Source organism: Mya arenaria, chromosome 1 (genome assembly GCF_026914265.1).
Source record: "Mya arenaria isolate MELC-2E11 chromosome 1, ASM2691426v1".
Classification (NCBI taxonomy): Eukaryota; Metazoa; Mollusca; class Bivalvia; order Myida; family Myidae; genus Mya; species Mya arenaria.
In genome coordinates, this window is record NC_069122.1 from 3,983,417 (window position 1) to 4,002,080 (window position 18,664).

The following is an 18,664-nucleotide window of genomic DNA, read 5'->3' on the forward strand; positions in this document are numbered from 1 at the left end:
AACATGCAATGACACTGGCATCATTTAGTGCTGGAGTCAAATGTCATTCACTATGTCATGCCAGTGTCTTTACAACATGTTGAAATTTTTGGATTCATGTCGAAGAAAGGTTTCACAGGCAGAATCCACCAGATTTACCACCAAACACTACTGTGATCACATCAACAATCCTTCAATCATTGCAACGTTTGTCTTTAAATGAACACTGGCTAAACATATTTTTGAAATCTCTAAAATATTACTAGATGATTTTTTATCAAAACAGGAATAGAGTTGTTTAGAAGTCACACAGCGCTGGATTCGTACATCTGTTCTTTTCTTAATTATATCAAAGGTGTTGTGCAAAAGGACCATATTTTCCAGCACAGACATGTGCTAATGGCAACTATCACATCACAACATAACTGTGCCAAAAAATAAGCCCCATCTTTTAAAAGCACTTTTCAGTTCTTTGAAATTACTTGTACATTTCTATATATTTTCACTTTTCTCTTATAATTGTATGTACCAGTTTTAAATGGAAACATGTTTGTACTCATTTCATTTCCCCTTAGTGAACACCAACGTTTTACAGTAGCAAGGGTCATTTCTCCCAGCACAGGCATGTGCTTGTGTTTGTATCACATAACCACATATATGTACCAAGAAAAGTAATCCTCTTGTTATGCTGGTTTAATGTTCTAGTGTTTGTTGACTTTAACATGCAATGACACTGGCATCATTTAGTGCTGGAGTCTAATGTCCTTCACTACATCATGCCCGTGTCTTTACAACATGTTGAATTTCTTAGTTTCATGACGAAGAAAGGTTTCACAGGCAGAATCCACCAGATTTACCACCAAACACTGCTGTGATCACTTAAACAATAATATAATCATTGCAATGTTTGGCTATAAATAAACATTGGCTAAACATATTTCTGAAATCTCTAAAATATTACTAGATGTTTATTTCTCAAAACAGGAATAGAGATGTTTAGAAGTCACACAGCGCTGGATTCGTACATCTGTTCTTTTCTTAATTATATCAAAGGTGTTGTGCAAAAGGACCATATTTTCCAGCACAGACATGTGCTAATGGCAAATATTACATCACAACATAACTGTGCCAAGAAAAAAGCCCCATTTTTTAAAAGCACTTTTCAGTTCTTTGAAATTACTTGTACATTTCTATATACTTTTACTTTTGTCTTATAATTGCATGTACCAGTTTTTGCATAAATGACCATTCCTTCCAGCACAGACATGTGCTGATGGCTTATATCACATAATCACATAGATGTGCCAAGAAAAGGGGTCCTTTTGTGTACTTTCTGATTTCATTATTGAAACATGATTTATTTTCTGTAATACTTGACTAAATTTTGTTTTGAGAATTATAAAACATATTTGTTGTTGGAATATATTGCCATCCAGCACCAAACATCACTGTGATCATTCCTTAAGTTGATGATCATAGCAAAGTTCAGCGAAGAATGGCTCTTCTTCGGTAAAGAATAGTTTATCTTATGTTGAAATGGATTATTAAATGGAAACATGTTTGTATTTATTTTATTTCCCCTTTGTGAACACCAAAGTTTTACAGTAGCAAGGTCCATTTCTCCCAGCACAGGCATGTGCTTATGATTGTATCACATAACCACCTATCTGTACAAAGAAAAGTAATCCTCTTGTAATGCTGGTTTGATATTCTAGTGTTTGTTGACTTTAACATGCAATGACACTGGCATCATTTAGTGCTGGATGCTAATGTCATTCACTATCTCATACCAGTGTCTTAACAACATGTTGAATTTTTTGGTTTCATGACGAAGAAAGGTTTTACAGGCATAATCAACCAGATTTACCACCAACCACTACTGTGATCACATAAACAATCATATAATCATTGCAATGTTTGGCTAAAAATGAACACTGGCTAAAAATATTCCTGAAAGCTTTAAAATAGTACTAGAAGATTTTTTCTCAAAACAGGAATAGAGATGTTTAGAAGTCACACAGCGCTGGATTCGTACATCTGTTCTTTTCTCAATTAATTCAAAGGTGTTGAGCGAAAAGGACGATATTTTCCAACACAGACATGTGCTTATGGCAAATATCACATCCTCACATAGCTGTGCCAAGAAAAAAAACCCCTATCATTTAAAAGCACTTTGCAGTTCATTGCATGTACTTGTATATTTCTATATTCTAGCTTTTCTCTTATAATTGCATGTACCAGATTTTGCAAAAATGACCAATCCTTCCAGCACAGACATGTGCTAATGGTTTATATCACATCATCACATAGCTGTGTCAAGAAAAATGGTCGTTTCCTGTACCATCTTTTGTTCTATTTTTGAAACATGATTTATTGTCTGAAATTCTTCACTTGATTTTGTGTTGAGTATAATATGACATATTTATTGTTGGAATATCTTGCCATCCAGCACCAAACATCACTGTGATCATACCTTAAGTTGATGATCATAGCAATGGTCAGCGAAAAATAGCTCTTCTTTTGGTGAAGAATAGTTCATCTTGTGCTTGTAATTGATTACTAAATTGAAACATGTTTGTAATTATTTTATGTACCCTCTGTGGACTCCAGAGTTTTATTCATAGCCAGGGCCATTTCTCCAAGCACAGGCATTTGTTGATGATTGTATTCATATCACCACATATCTGTACCAATAAAAGTAAATGCATCATCCTTGGTGTTGAAACATTTCAAAAAGGTTGAGAAGAGTTATTTGGATAATCATATTTTGATTAGTTTACATTTCTAAAACATACCGAGCCTTTAATTGTAATGCATACATATATATGAATAATTGTACTTTAAATAAATAATAAAAATAATGTTGTTTTTTTTCGATGATATATAATAACTGTTTGATTTACCTTGATACAGTGGAGAAGGAATTCCATTTGTGTAATGTCTGCGCAGAGCAGAAGTTCATTCGAACTGCATATATTCTTCATTTTTAACACAATGCTAATATTGCTGTTGCGTTATTGTGTTGCTTGCTTGTTAGATGAAGGTTTGATGACCCACACTGGTGATCCTCACCTTAAATACAGAGCCCTTTTCATTTCCCCTTTCTCACCTCTCTCTATCTACTTGTCATCTCATAATTACGTGGACTACCCTTCCTCTCCATTACTGCTAATACCAATTAACAGGATATAATTGTGTGCTTCTCATTAGTAAGGGAGCAATTCAGCAGGTATACCATCTTCAAGGGATAGTTTGTTAAAGGAAGTAATTATATTGTTTTTAACTAATTTGAACATGGGTAAATTAACAGATGTGTTTGCTTTCTGTTTGCTCGTTTTAATGTTTGGTGCATTCAAATAAATGAAAAAGATAATTACAGGTTTAAGAGACAAAGAGAGACAAATTATACCAACTTTATTAAAAATTTTGATTAATTTTGTGCTATAAGCTTTCCTCCTGTCTTAAACATGTTCTGCATTTAAAAGAACAACATATATTTTCAAAACAAAAGTTTTTTTGCTATTTCCAGAAATTTTAATTTCTATTTATATTTTCAAGCATTGTACCACAAAAATCACATTTCACAAAATACACTTTACAGTATTTCAGGTATGTCATACTTTCATATACATCTTTAAAATACAGTTTATCTGGTAATGTTATTGCAAAATCAATGACAAATTTCAGATTTTTTCATAATTATTTCTTTTTAACATTTTACCCCCAAAATCGCATATGTCACTATTTAATGTTTCTATTCTTAAGGTATATTACACTGTAACATAATATGCATGTATAGTAAATACGGTAGTTCTGGTAATTGGGCTGCAACAATTGACACAATTATTGAAACAGAACAGAATTTGTCATTTCATATTTCACACAATACATGGTTTTTATACTTAAAGGTATGTTATACTGTTGTTTATTATATTATATCTATTAAATACAGTAATGCTAGTAGTTATATTGCAAAATATGACAATCCCCCCCTTTTTTATTTTTTCCCTTAACGAGTAGTCAAATGAAAGAAAAATGTAAATGCACAGCTTAATTGGAAGCCACGTGCATTCTAAATATGATTGCGGGAGTTCCAAGCAGCGACTTCGGCTACACCTCACTCATTGAAAAGGCTTTCGAGGTTACTTGGTCGCATTGCGTCGATTAGTAAAAATAATTTTCAAAAGCCTTCAATAATGAATAGCAACATCGCAGCTGATGTCGCTGAGATCCGAAAAAGCTGTTGCAGAAGTTCATCAAGCTAGTTGTCGCAAATAGACGGCGGCTAATATCTCAATGTATGGATAAGGGTGCAGAGTAGATGACATTCCAGAAAAAAACAGTGCACTAGGTAAATCAAGTAATCATAAAACGTGCTCGATACAAAAAACAAAACATGACATCAATTCATTACTGACTTGCACCCACAGCATGTTAGTGTGGTAAGAAAACTGTAAATCTCGGTTGCTGAAAGAAAGCAAACATTGGACGGAATCAGATGCACTGAAAGAGAGGGGATTGCACTCTCAGTTATTCAAAGTTCTATGAAGACAGTAACTACCCAAATAACTGCATATAGTATATGATCAAAAATACCAGAATTAATACAGAAATGATACGTTTGTCTAAAATGTATTATGCCCGTCTTGTTACTTTGTTAGAGTATTTAAGCCGCTATATTTTCGGATACTTTTTTAATCGTTTGCGCCTTTGTTCTTTATTTTCTCTGAAATAAGTGCCAAGGATATGGAGCTATGTTGGTATACCGCTATTCAAGTTTCTTCGCATAAAAGGGTTTCAGTAATAGCCAAGAATATGAAGCTATGTTGGTATGCCGCTATTCAAGCTTCTTCGCATAAAAGGATTTTAGTAATAGACAAGAATATGAAGCTATGTTGGTATACCGCTATTCAAGCTTCTTCGCATGAAAGGATTTTAGTAATAGCCAAGGATATGAATATATGTTGGTATACCGCTATTCAAGCTTCTTCGCATGAAAGGATTTTAGTAATAGCCAAGGATATGAATATATGTTTGTTTACCGCTATTCAAGCTTCTTCGCATAAAAGGATTTTAGTAATAGCCAAGGATATGAAGCTATGTTGGTATACCGCTATTCAAGCTTCTTCGCATGAAAGGATTTTAGTAATAGCCAAGAATATGAAGCTATGTTGGTATACCGCTATTCAAGCTTCTTCGCATAAAAGGATTTAAGTAATAGCCAAGGATATGAATCTATGTTGGTTTACCGCTATTCAAGCTTCTTCGCATAAAAGGATTTTAGTAATAGCCAAGAATATGAAGCTATGTTGGTATACCGCTATTCAAGCTTCTTCGCATGAAAGGATTTTAGAAATAGCCAAGGATATGAATATATGTTGGTTTACCGCTATTCAAGCTTCTTCGCATAAAAGGATTTTAGTAATAGCCAAGGATATGAATATATGTTGGTATACCGCTATTCAAGCTTCTTCGCATAAAAGGATTTTAGTAATAGCCAAGGATATGAATATATGTTGGTATACCGCTATTCAAGCTTCCTCGCATGAAAGGATTTTAGTAATAGCCAAGGATATGAATATATGTTGGTTTAACGCTATTCAAGCTTCTTCGCATAAAAGGATTCTAGTAATAGCCAAGAATATGAAGCTATGTTGGTATACCGCTATTCAAGCTTCTTCGCATAAAAGGATTTAAGTAATAGCCAAGAATATGAATATATGTTGGTATACCGCTATTCAAGCTTCTTCGCATAAAAGGATTTAAGTAATAGCCAAGGATATGAATCTATGTTGGTTTACCGCTATTCAAGCTTCTTCGCATAAAAGGATTTTAGTAATAGCCAAGAATATGAAGCTATGTTGGTATACCGCTATTCAAGCTTCTTCGCATAAAAGGATTTTAGTTTAGTAATAGCCAAGGATATGAATCTATGTTGGTTTACCGCTATTCAAGCTTCTTCGCACGAAAGGGTTTCAGTAATTGTCATTGATAATTATGGAGCTATGTTGGTATACCGCTATTCAAGCTTCTTCGCATACAAGGGTTTCAGTAGTTGCCAAGATTATGAACATATGTTGGTTTACCGCTATTCAAGGGTTTCAGGAAAAGCCAATGATATGAAGCTATGTGGATTTACCGCTATTCAAGCTTCATCGCATAAAAGGGTTTCATGGAAAGCCAAGGATATGGAGCTTTGTGGGTTTACCGCTGTTCAAGCTTGTATTTCAATACACTCTATTTGAAATTATGAACAAAACTTGCACTTTCAGTATAGAGCATATGTATCATCAAATCCCACATTACTTACCTACATATAGTCTTATTAAGAGTTTGTGTACTTTATGTTCAAATGTTTCATTGTCAATAAATAAAGTAAAAAAAAGTATTTCCAGTGTATTTTACTTGTTAATGCGGAACATTAAAAATCAATTTCATGCACAGTAGTTATGATTATTTGATTTAATAAAATACAATAAACGCAAACAAATGCTGTTATATGTCGTCAGAGACCATTTAGGTAACTAATGTTTAATAAGTTCGGCGTATATACTACTGGCCCATTATTTTGTGTGAACTATAACTGGTCTATAAAAATGTGAATAACATTTCGCATATTATGAAAATAATTTCCGCTTATGGTATTGAAAACCCCTGTAACGTACAATATGGAAACAGCAGTTTTCTGTTCATTGAAACACACATCTCGTTCTACCAACTTAAGCCGTATTCTATTTTCGATGATCAAATTATATCTTTTTTACTCCTTCTTCACCGTTCTCATTGTTTACGAACAGGAGACATCAATTTGTATTTGTCCAAAACTAATTATGTTTAGGTTCTCCCCCTTGCATGTGTTTTTGGGGAAAGCTCACTTGACCCACAAACTTAAATGATATGTAAGGGCAAATCTAAAACTCAAATCGTACTTCAGAAAAACGAAATCTCATAATAGTATTTAAAAGGTGGTCGAAATCTCGAATCGTATTGAGGGGGAGGTCCAATACAATCTGATTGAGTTGAAGGTAGAATCCTAAAATCCCATGAACAGGAGCTTGAAGTCACAATGGATTTGTCTAAGGAGGGTGAAACCGCAAATCACATTTACGTGGCGGATGAATCAGATCATATAAAATCATATTGCAATGGAGTTCATCGAAGAGGAGGTAAAATTCCCATCTCAAACTGTGGAAAGGAGGGGAAGGAGGAAACCTCGAATCATAATTAGGGGGAGACAGAATACTTATTTTTCCCACCTCAGATAAGTAGACAAGTGAATCTTGTTTCCGCAAAACACCCTACGCTCGAGTCGGAATGAACCTTTTTTACACTCTCGGCCATGGAAGATACTTATAATCTTATTTATATAGGTATATTAATGTTCATTCTTTACCATTTATCAAGCCACTTGTCCAGGATATTGTTGCAATAAAAAGTGTCAAGACGCACATTATTGTCATAAGAAGAATGCAACATAAGAGAACAAAGATAAGTAGTCATTTTGGATTGATCTTGAAACTATTCATTTCTCATCACACCCTCATGTTGTAAAACTGCATGTTATAGAATCCACTAGTTATAAAAACACATGTTTAACTTTCTAGTTGTAATATTAAGATATAAGATACAAGATACAAGATACAAGAATCTTTACTTAATTTCGGGTATATGATAACAAGAAACATTAGCTCAATGAGCTTTTTTAACCAACTAGTTGTATATAACATGTCTAACCCATTCGTCGTAATGTTCCGGGTTTAACCCACTAGTTGTGGAATAACATGATTAACAAGATGTGAAGTCTGGGGCTTTGAAAACCTTAATCTGTTGAAGCAACTTCATTGTATTTTTCGCGTCGGATTTTATATACCAGAAAGAGTACTCCACGTTAGTCGGGACTTGGTAGATACCCTCTAACCATTATAGATAAAAAGTTACTGGAGTAAGCTCGTTTCATCCAACAACTCGAAAATAAGTTTCTTGACTTATTTTATAAATATCATATTATACATTTTATTATACAGAACAAAATAAAGTAAATAAAAAAGTTTTAAAATGTTTTTAATTCAATTAATTAAACAAGTTAAACAAGGTTAACAAAATATAACATATAAAAATAATTATATCTAGAACAAAATTCCACTGTTTACTGGCTGTCAGTTCCTATCGTCTGAGATTTTGTTTACACAGAATAGTGGCGTCACTTCTTTATGTGTATAAGTGAGGCAATCACGTCATGATTTAACTAAAATATTGAAGCAGTTATTTGCCCTTATATGACATTCAAAATATCACTGCGGTCTCATGACCTGACAGTAAATTTTCGCTTGGTCACGTGTCAAAAATATTGAAAATGTTTCTGATAGTCAAAATATCTCTTTTTCGGTAAATGGGATTTTACCATTGTAGACAAAAGTGAGGTATAATGATAATATATGTTACATAACAATAAACGATATTGGTGACGAACTGCACTATTCACTCATATGTCCACTTTGTGATCCTATCTGGGAAAAAATACACACATGATTGTCATTTTTCACTCTTAACCTAATATCCTGAATTTTAGTCAAGTTTTAAACAGTAAGAACCCGGATACCTTACGAAAAACATTTTTGTTAAAGTCTTATTTAATTACTTTAAACGAACCTGATCGTGTGCTATATAGTTTTGTGTTCTTTATCTCATTACTGTATCTATTATATTGTACTTTAATTCAAATAAGTGAATTTGTTTTTTCAAAAATAATACTATTTGAACTAATCGCACTTTCCTGCCTAAGTATAATTGTTTTGTATTATGATCAAAAGTTAATTCCAAACCTGTTGTAAAGCCGCCATTAATCCACCTTTTTATACTTGTGTCCACGTAGGATGAGTAATGAATATGACTGAAAAAACAACAACAGAAAACAACAAACACTAAAAGGCTCGCAAGTACTGTACAGATGAATCATTGCTTTTATTATTGAACCGGTTTATAAATGTTCTGACTGATATGAAATAGAATCATTTTGTTGGTAAAAAAATATTCAATAGTCATTGAACGGTTTCACTTAAAGGGACTATACACCAGACTGGCACCAAACAAAGCTTTTTCTGTAACGAATCTCAGGACTATTATTAAATTAAGTGTATTCTCAAGGTTTAAATGTTACATTTAAGGTTATTTCGTTTGTTATGGCATCTAATTATGTTAATTGTTTTCACAGAACGGTCTGTTTTAGTTGAGTTGAGTTGAGAGAAAATTTCTTTTCGGATAAAGTTTACTACTTCAAAATAGTATACATAAATACAACGTTTACATCTTAAAATTCGCTCGATGCCATCTGTAAAACATTTTTCTATGAATTACTCCCATCCCTTTTAATAGTACGTTTTTTTCTCGACCATTATTTAAGATGACATCAGTAATTACTTTATTAATTCTTTTCCCAATTTCTTGTTAGATACAGTCCATAAAACGAAGATATACGTTTTGTTGGTAGTAAATATTTTTGTAGTAAAAACCAAGCCCGCGCGGTGACTATATGATTTATTACCGCCAACCCTCGCTCTGGCGGCGTATATAATGAGCGAATGATGGCCAATTAGCACACAACGACGATTGCCTTTGGACGTGAAATATCTCTCGTGCATTTATCGCCATAGTTGTTAAACCAAAGGTAATTGATAAATGTATAGGATTTATACATTTTTAGCTCATGAACTTGCAAATAGTTGGACACTTTGATAGTCTAAAATGAGGATGTTCCTTTTTATTGTAATCAATTCAATCAATTAAGTCTTTCATAAAAATCGTCAAGATATATATATATATATATATATATATCTTAGAAATAAAAGTCTGCTCTAGTTATTGGAAAACATGTTACATGAAATTGCTAGAGAAGTATTTAAGTAATTCCAAAGAAGATTACTCTATTTTGCTATTTGATGGATTTAATTGTTAATTATCAAATATCGGCTGATTGTATGTTTCGCTTACTTACCATGCACTGGAGGAGATCTATGGAAAAGAATATCGGTTCAACAGATTTTCTAACATATTTGGGATTTGAAAATACATTTTTTTAAAACATGTTCAAATTGTGATATGTTATTTATCGCTAAGAAAACAACAGCAAACAGTAACTGACCTATAATTACGAGAACAGAAATTCGTCAATTCAATACTAAAATAATTAAATTTTTCAATAACATTAAAGATCTAGAGTGTTTGGACAAAATGAAGAATTATCCATTTTTTTATTATGTTATATTTATTGGCCAGAATATCTCGTACTAAAACATCTTATCATGACTTTACACTGTTACAGGGAGGTTGTTCACTTTAAACATGATCTTATTTTTTATGTTGTTACCCTATATAACTTGAGAGACCGCTTTAAATATATCCCCAAAACTACCATTCGTTTGTATATTTCAGATGTTCAAGTACCTTCTTCTGGCGAGTATCCTGGTTCTGGCCATGGCCGTTCTCGTACAATCTCAAGGTGAGTTTAGTATAAATATATATATACATGCCTTAGTTTCTATCTAATGTAACATTATCTAAGGTGGTATTCAATTTGTAACGTAAGCAACATAAGTATACATGATTGACTCCATCCAATCGATAGGTCAGTTAATAACAAGAACTCCGATTAGCTACACCATTGTTAGGTCCAATTAAGACCAATATGAATTCCAGCCCAGATTGCATTAGTCCACCATTTCTTTGGTATTTTTCAATAACATTTTTTAAAATATTTGTTATTTAAGTCATTGGTCAGAGGACACTCAATAATACATTTAGTTTCATCCTTTAAACATTGAATAAATTACATGGTTCTACATTGAAGAGTTATTGGTTCAGGTTAATGCCATATTTCTGCTACAACTTCTAGTCAATGAGATGATAATTTTGATTTATATACATCCCTTCTAAACTTATCTAGACTATATTAAAATTGATCAATAAAGGTTGCAGCTCAAAAGTGAAAGCATTGCAAGAAAGAAAATATCAATACAAGTTGTTTTGCCTTAAAAACTGAACTCTCACAGATTGACCGTTTTGACCACTTTTTATTTTTTATCTTGGAATGAACCAATTTTTGCGTTAATGTCTGGAAACTATAGATATAAGACTGCTATCAAAAGATCAGATCGCAGTTTTTCATATTTATGTTCGAACATGATCATTGGCTAAAAGCTTTACAAACGCTTTTAGAAAAATGAGTTTTTTGGCAGTTTTCGATTCAATTGAGATCTGTATGACTGGGACAAAAATAAAATGAAAGTCAATACTTATAATCTGGGAGAGTGCGGAATAAGACATTGAGTGAAACCGCATTTTTACTGCATGGTTCAACCGGAAATTTTGATTACTCAATCATACACTGACCCCAGCATGTGTTTTAAACAATCCAGTACAAAGTAGACACACCTAGTTATTTAAAATACAATACAACCAAACCCCGACTAAATATTGGTCTTGCTACTATGGCACATTTTAAGTTTAAGGGACGCGCTCTTACTTTTGGACCTAAAAATAGTTTTCCCGGTAATGCATCTGAAAATACTTATTTTATCATTATCCTACTCTATGAACTCAAAATTGCTGGTAAAAAAATACAATACTAGTTTGAAAAAGTGTTTTGATTTTATTAGGGTAAGGTCATTTTTTTTAGCAAAATCGTTGCCTTAACCACTAGGCCACCATGACTTATAAAAAAGTAACGGATAGTTTGACATTTTAAAAATACATTCATTACATTACGTGATAATGTTTATCAAGCAACGACAAAGCCGTTACTAAAGCTACAATAACCACTAATAGCTCCTCAAACACTCAACCCAAAACTTGTATATAAATATGAGTTGTTATATAACGTTATTACCAAAGCAAGTCTGGTGTTTATTTTAACTACTTGCATTGTGTATTGCTTGATGTTATTGTAATAATTGCATATATTATTTAGCTTGTGTAATGTGCATATAAAATGGATGTAAATGTGCCTTTTGTTTTTCTCCTGGAAGGCTCCCAAATTGCACTATTTTGCTTCTATGCTTCAAATTTAGAAAGAAATCTGTTCTCTTTTTTGTTTTGAGGGGGGGGGGGGGGGGGTATCCCATAACTCACCTAGAACCATCGGACCTACATGTTTTGTTAGGCCTAGCTACGCCCCTGTAAATAAAGTTATCACAGTTTGTATTCCTTATTTTATTTAAACAGAACTCGCACGTGATATAGATAAATAATTATTACAACCTTCAAAGAAATTCAAACAATCATTAACCAAGCCCTAAACAAAAATGTGGGCGTCGTCGCATTTGACGGTTGACATTTGAAACACACTCAGACAATACAGAAGTCATGAAAGGAAATAGCGAGGTCATACTGTGGGCTGTATTCATTTGTAAACAATTAATCAAACTTTCTTAAAATAGTAAGTAAACATTGTTGTTGCCACCATTTCTTGATAATGAAGGTCAATGGATCATGAACATCATAAACCAGTTATCTTCTGAAATGTACTAAGAATGTACAAAGAACACAGCGGGCGAGGTCATACTGTGGGCTGTATTCATTTGTAAACAATCAATCAAACTTTCTTAAAATAGTAAGTGAACATTGTTGTTGCCACCATTTCTTGATAATGAAGGTCAATGGATCATGCAGATCATAAACCAGTGATCTTCTGAAATGTACGAAACGCAGAATGTCTAAATAAAGACCAACGCAAGAATATCAGCGACGCCGGGGTTACATACTCAAGCTAGACCGACAATCAAGTTTGACATTTGTTTCGTTCCTTCGTTAATTTACGCGCAACATGTTGGCGTTAATAATTGTCCTTATTAGCGATGACATGTTTATTGGAGTATAGTTTATTACTACTTACGTTCGTAATGAATTATTGGTAAACAGAAAAAAAATGAACAGTACTGCTTTGACTCCGTACAGTGTTTTATTTAAATAACTTGGACAGATAAGTTGCATACACTCATTAATACGCATGTTCGACGACCATGTAGAGTACATTTAATAGCGAATTACCATATGTCCATAAATCATGCACAAGACAAAAGATAAATGCATTTTTAGACAACACAGACTCTCAATAAAGTTAAATTCCATTATCAGAGCCGTTTATTTGTCCGGTGTTCTAGATCAAAAACAATTTCTTCAAAACAAATAAAAGGGGACAATTTTCAAGGATTTAATTAAGCAATACTGCAAAATATAGACGACATCTCTGCATGAGTTTTACAACGAGAATGACCACTAACGGCGAAACAGACCTGTCCGGATTAATTGTCATATGATTTTTTATGCCTGGAAAACCTCTGATTTTCAACTCCAAAGGTCGAATTAAGACATTAAAAAAGCATTTTGTCGTCATTGCCTCCCCTCCCCCCGGGTTAAGCAAAACATTAAAAAGAGCATTTTACAAACACAGTAGAGTCTCGTGTAGGCCAAGTATAGCTAAAACTCACTGAGGTGATGTTATGTGGCGCGTCACGTTTGAAGCCTTAACAAGACAATTAACAAGATAAACACATATACGAGTATAACCTACCGTCCGCCCAAGACTGAAATAACGCAGGCATTGTTTTTATTATTTTAATTCGATTTACTTGTTTTGATCCATTGGACACATAATTATATTGGGCGTAAAAAAATGCCACATCACCCTACATCAGTATAATAGTTGGTGATGTTAGCGCCTTGTGACGGGCAGCAAATGTCATGGACAATTACAATTTTGCAGACATTTTCCATCACATTTAAAAAAGACGAAGATGATACAAAAACACTTCTTATTTGACAGGTCGTTTAGAAATAATCAAGATGCGTAATTGGGAAAATAATTTGACTCACTTAAATCGTAACATGAAATCCTTAATTGGATCGTTTTTTTTCAAAGATAATATGGGTAATATTTTATATTTTATCACTGTTTATGAATACCTTTTAATCATCGGAAAATTCGAAAAAAAAGGATTGAAAGATATTTCTCATCTTTATTTTTGACATGGCCGAGCCGCACCAAATCAAACAAGTACATACCACATACGTAACAATGTTTAAGGAAACAGGTTCTTTGGCAGGGGCGGTTTAAGTGACTGGGGTCGACAAGGTGGGGGGCGGAACTCTAAATGCTAATTTAGTTTGATATTAAAGAAAAATGGTGCATTTTGGTGCTCATTCTTTTTACATTTCTGTCATAAAAAATCACTTGGGCAATTGGAGGAGAAAGTTGGGCGCGCGCCGGATGCCTCCTCCCCCGACCACACACATACACACTTATCCCTTTGTAATGCTAATGGTGCATTCGCAATGTTTTGTGGTAAAGAGATTAAATAAAACTTTATATGAGAAGCCGTCATGAACTACAATAGAAATAACTTAGGTGTGATTATGTGGTTGTCCAGCAATACCCAAAGCATAGGTAAATACTCCCACCAAATTTGATTGGTGATTTGTTTTGTGTCGAGAATGAAGTACGCGAATGAATATAAATGTTTCATTACAGCTGGCCATGTAATAATTCACATATTTCACATGAGACATATCACTAAACATAAACGTCTTGTTTCGTACTATTAAAATGACTTACATCCAGTCACATTAATCATGCTTTTTTACTTTTTGTTGTAAGCATTAATTCGAAAATCAAGAAGTTTGTTTCTGTTTTGTGTACGGGCACAAAGGCAGTTAACTGTTTTAGGATAAAACGAAACAAGACAAAATCATTTATTATGCGCTGATTTGCATAAATACACAATGAAGATAACTATTAATCCTAGCAAGGTACAAGGCATTGCCAGAACACCTAAACAATAGATTAATGATACAATTTATTAGGAAACGCCTTGCGTATAACTTTATTTGGTTTAAAAATGTTGAAATATGAAAGACGAACAAATAAATCATGTTTACATTATAATTTTTTCCTAGTACATTTTGAGCATTAAATACTGTTAGCAACAACTGTGTATTGTATGTTACATGTGACAAGGTTTTATATGACCATGAATTCTTTCAAACATTTATTACGACTAGTAAATCTTTTCCCTATTTATGTTGAGTACTGTCAAATAAAGCGTGCACATAATGCCGCACACAACTTGCGACGAATTGTATTCTTAAAACCAAGAAGACGGGTTTGTTGTCATGAGCGAATGTAGTGTGTGTGTGTGTGGGGGGGGGGGGGACGCAATCAACTTAAATTAAAAAAGTTTACTTTTTAATTTCGATATTGATGATAAAATAAATATGATATATTGAAATGCACCCTTTCAGACTGTAAATAGCAGGACGTTTGTACTTAATGGCAACATTTCAATCATATAAATTTCGATTATCGGGTAGTGGGCGCATGAGTTGCGCACCCTCTAACCGTCTCCGTGCCGTGGCATGGTTGTTAAGGTTGGGGTCGTGGGTTCGATCCCTGGTCGTGTTATACCGAAAGACATTAAACATTGGTACAAGTAGCTACCTTGCCGGTCGTTCGGCATTTAAAGGGTATTACTTGGATTTTTATTAAGTGGTGTACTCAGTACTGGTTTAACCCAGGAAAGTTGTACCCCGTGTATCGGTTTTCTACACGGAGCACGTGCAAGAATTAAGGGGTCTCTTCGAAAAAGAGATAGGGTATCGCACCCGGAATTCCTCGTATCGCATAAATTTCCCTTCCACGTGCTGTTACTTAAGCAAAAAACAAAGAAGCCCGTTTGACATAAGTGGTTGCAGTCTCCCGGGTTATCCTTGATCGCACGGTCTTTGGAAAGAAAAAATACACATACACAACGCCAGATCATGGGCCCACCTCTAGTCGTCACTGCCTGTTACGCGTCTGTTTGTATGAGTGTAAATAGGCGTTGCCGGTGCCTGAAAAGTGGTATTACCAAGATTGAGACAGCTGATATTCGGTGACATTGTATACATATAGCACACGATAACGTACTAACTCATCCGTATATCATTCTTAACACAATAGTGTGTTTGCAATGATCCGACCCTGACGTCTGTACGCGACTCAGTACTTCGGTTTAAGATTGATTGTAGTTTAATATGAAACAATGATGAATCAACGACATATTAGGTCTACTCCATGTCTCAAAGGCAAAATGAAAATTAGATGGACACGTCCAGTAGGTACTCATTTAATGATTACCCTACATGGAGGCACATAGATCAAAACCTCAAAGATCAAGTCCTCAAAGTGCAAAGCCTCAAAGATCAAGGCCTCAAAGTGCAAAGCCTCAAATATGAAGGCCTCAAAGGTCAAGGCCCCAAAGATCAAGACCCAAAGATCAAGGCCTCAAAGATCAATGCCTCAAAGATCAATGCATCAAAGTTCAAGGCCTCAAGGTTTAAGGACTCAAGGTTTAAGGACTCAAGGTTTAAGGCCTCAAGGTTCAGGGCCTCAAGGTTCAAGCCCTCAAAGAGACTTAACGAGACACGCACAATGGCACAATACAGTAAACATGATAAAAAGGATTTCTATTGCATTTTTTGTATAATATGAACACGCGAAAATTGCGACAAATCCTAATGTTAACAGTTTAAATGATAAAAGTCAGTACGATCTTCTGCAGCAATGTAGTTATTATGCGGTAAAGGTGGTCGAAATCTTTATATAAACAAATAGGCAGAAATGGTACCGGCGTATATCATTGGTTTAATTACGTCGCGCTAATGAATTCAGAGCGCGATATTGAAATAAACAGTAACGCCACAAACCCTTGCGTGACATACACTATGGATACACTATGGATAACATCATGTTCCTACAAGAAGTCTAGGGCGAACAATGGCGTAGCTACAATTAGGCCTTGTAGACCTAGGCCTACAAACGTTTTGAGAAATAAAAAAAATGTTACCCAAAAATACAATTAAAACTAATAGCTACTCCAACACTTCGTGCAGGGTGTATTGCTTGACTTTATTGTCAGCATTGCAAATGTAATTTAGTGTGTGAAATGTGCATATTAAAGTCCCAAAACTCACATAGAACCATCGGGCCTACAAGTTTTTTAGGCCTAGCTACGCCCCTTGGCGAATGCAACCATTGATAAGTATGTCCCGATGTTATATGTGTTGCTCACATTATCTTGAACTCCATATATTCAGGTCGGAGCCCAATGACCCAAGCTATGCAGAACCGTCAGACATACCAACCCGCGGGCATGTTCGGGAACATGAACATGAACACACTCTTCTGGCTTTATATGATGGACGGGGGTTTCTTCTAGTCAGATGACGCCAAAATGCGACACGGATGTCGTCAAAATGCGGCACGAACGTCGACAAAATGCGACATGTTGTCAAAGACACTGTACATAGATTTGTTGTTGTAAAACGGGTGCTGTCGCGATTTTGTGAATAGTTGTTGATAAATATCATTAAACCATATCGTCATACATTTTAGAAGTTTCGATCTTTTTTGATTTCCGCTCGATTAAAATAACAGACATGCTTATATCATCACTTAATACATCTCTGAACTGGTATATTTGCTTTAAACAGAATGAGCGTTAAGTTCACATAATGTTAAAACTGACTTCGGTTTAATAAGAAAAGCTGTCTTTTATTGTTAGGTTATCATTCCGTATGCATATGACATGATACCTTCATATTGTATAATATTCTTCATCTCCATTATATAAATAAAATACTATAAAAATATCACTTGTTCATGTTGTGTACATGGTTATTTGTGTGATGTACATGGCAGCGTGTTTTATTATTCTGATTTGAAAACAAACTGTCGATTGATAACATGTCATAGGTTATCAAGCCCTTAAAATTGCCAAGAAGTTTGTTAAAAGATAAAATATGAAAAAATATTAAAGTAGAAAAAAAACGTTGTTAACGTCATCGCTGTTTACTATTGAAATTTAACTTCTCTGGAAGTTTCAAAACCGGCAGCATTTGCATGCATTACTTGTTATAAATTTGAGACAAATGGGTTATTTCTGTTTTTTTATTTAAGTTTATACGCACAACAGTTCACCTTTAAAAGTTACCAACGATACAGCGTTGTTAACGTGACAAAGTTCTAAAAAATCTGCAAATTTGAAATATAAAGTTGTTCAGATTTGACAATCTAATTTCATAACACAAAAGTGTGAACTTGTTGTAGAATTAAGACATGACCAGGTATGCCCTTGTTACTACGTTTTATAAACAAAATACATGCTAGTCAATGATAAAGGGGAAAATGGCAATACTTATCCAATACTTCTAAGTTTAGCTCCCATTATTATCGACTAAGTATAGACTTATATCATAAACGAGGGTTGTCTGTATTTCATACATTTCTTATAGTAATTGCCAGGGATTTCAAATCCTGGTCCAACAAAGCGTACCGCAATTATGTGCATGGACGTTGTGTATGTGATCGTAAAAACTCTCCTTTCCTTTGATAAACACAATGTTTATCTGAGAGATATGATGAATTCTAAGTTTGATGCTTTAAATAACAATGAAATTGAGTTGAGGTTGAGATGAAACGTGCGGGTTTTCATTGAGTGATATAGACGAAATGAACCGGACATAATAACCCAATATACTCATGTGATTCGTGTTTAAACGCTTCAATTAAAACAAAAGCGCGAAAGAATTATGCGAAGCTGGGCCCCGTCCCAACAAGATATCTAGGTCGTAATCCTAACGTTATTGAACGTCATTG

At 34.2% G+C, this 18,664-nt stretch overlaps 1 long non-coding RNA gene across 1 annotated transcript; it reads left to right on the plus strand.

Annotated features, from left to right (window-relative positions):
• The first annotated feature begins 9,579 nt into the window (after positions 1-9,579).
• Positions 9,580-17,395, plus strand: LOC128239990 (uncharacterized). Its single transcript, XR_008261989.1, has 3 exons — positions 9,580-9,643; positions 10,408-10,474; positions 17,104-17,395. It is a non-coding gene; the product is annotated as an uncharacterized LOC128239990 (long non-coding RNA).
• Positions 17,396-18,664: the final 1,269 nt, after the last annotated feature.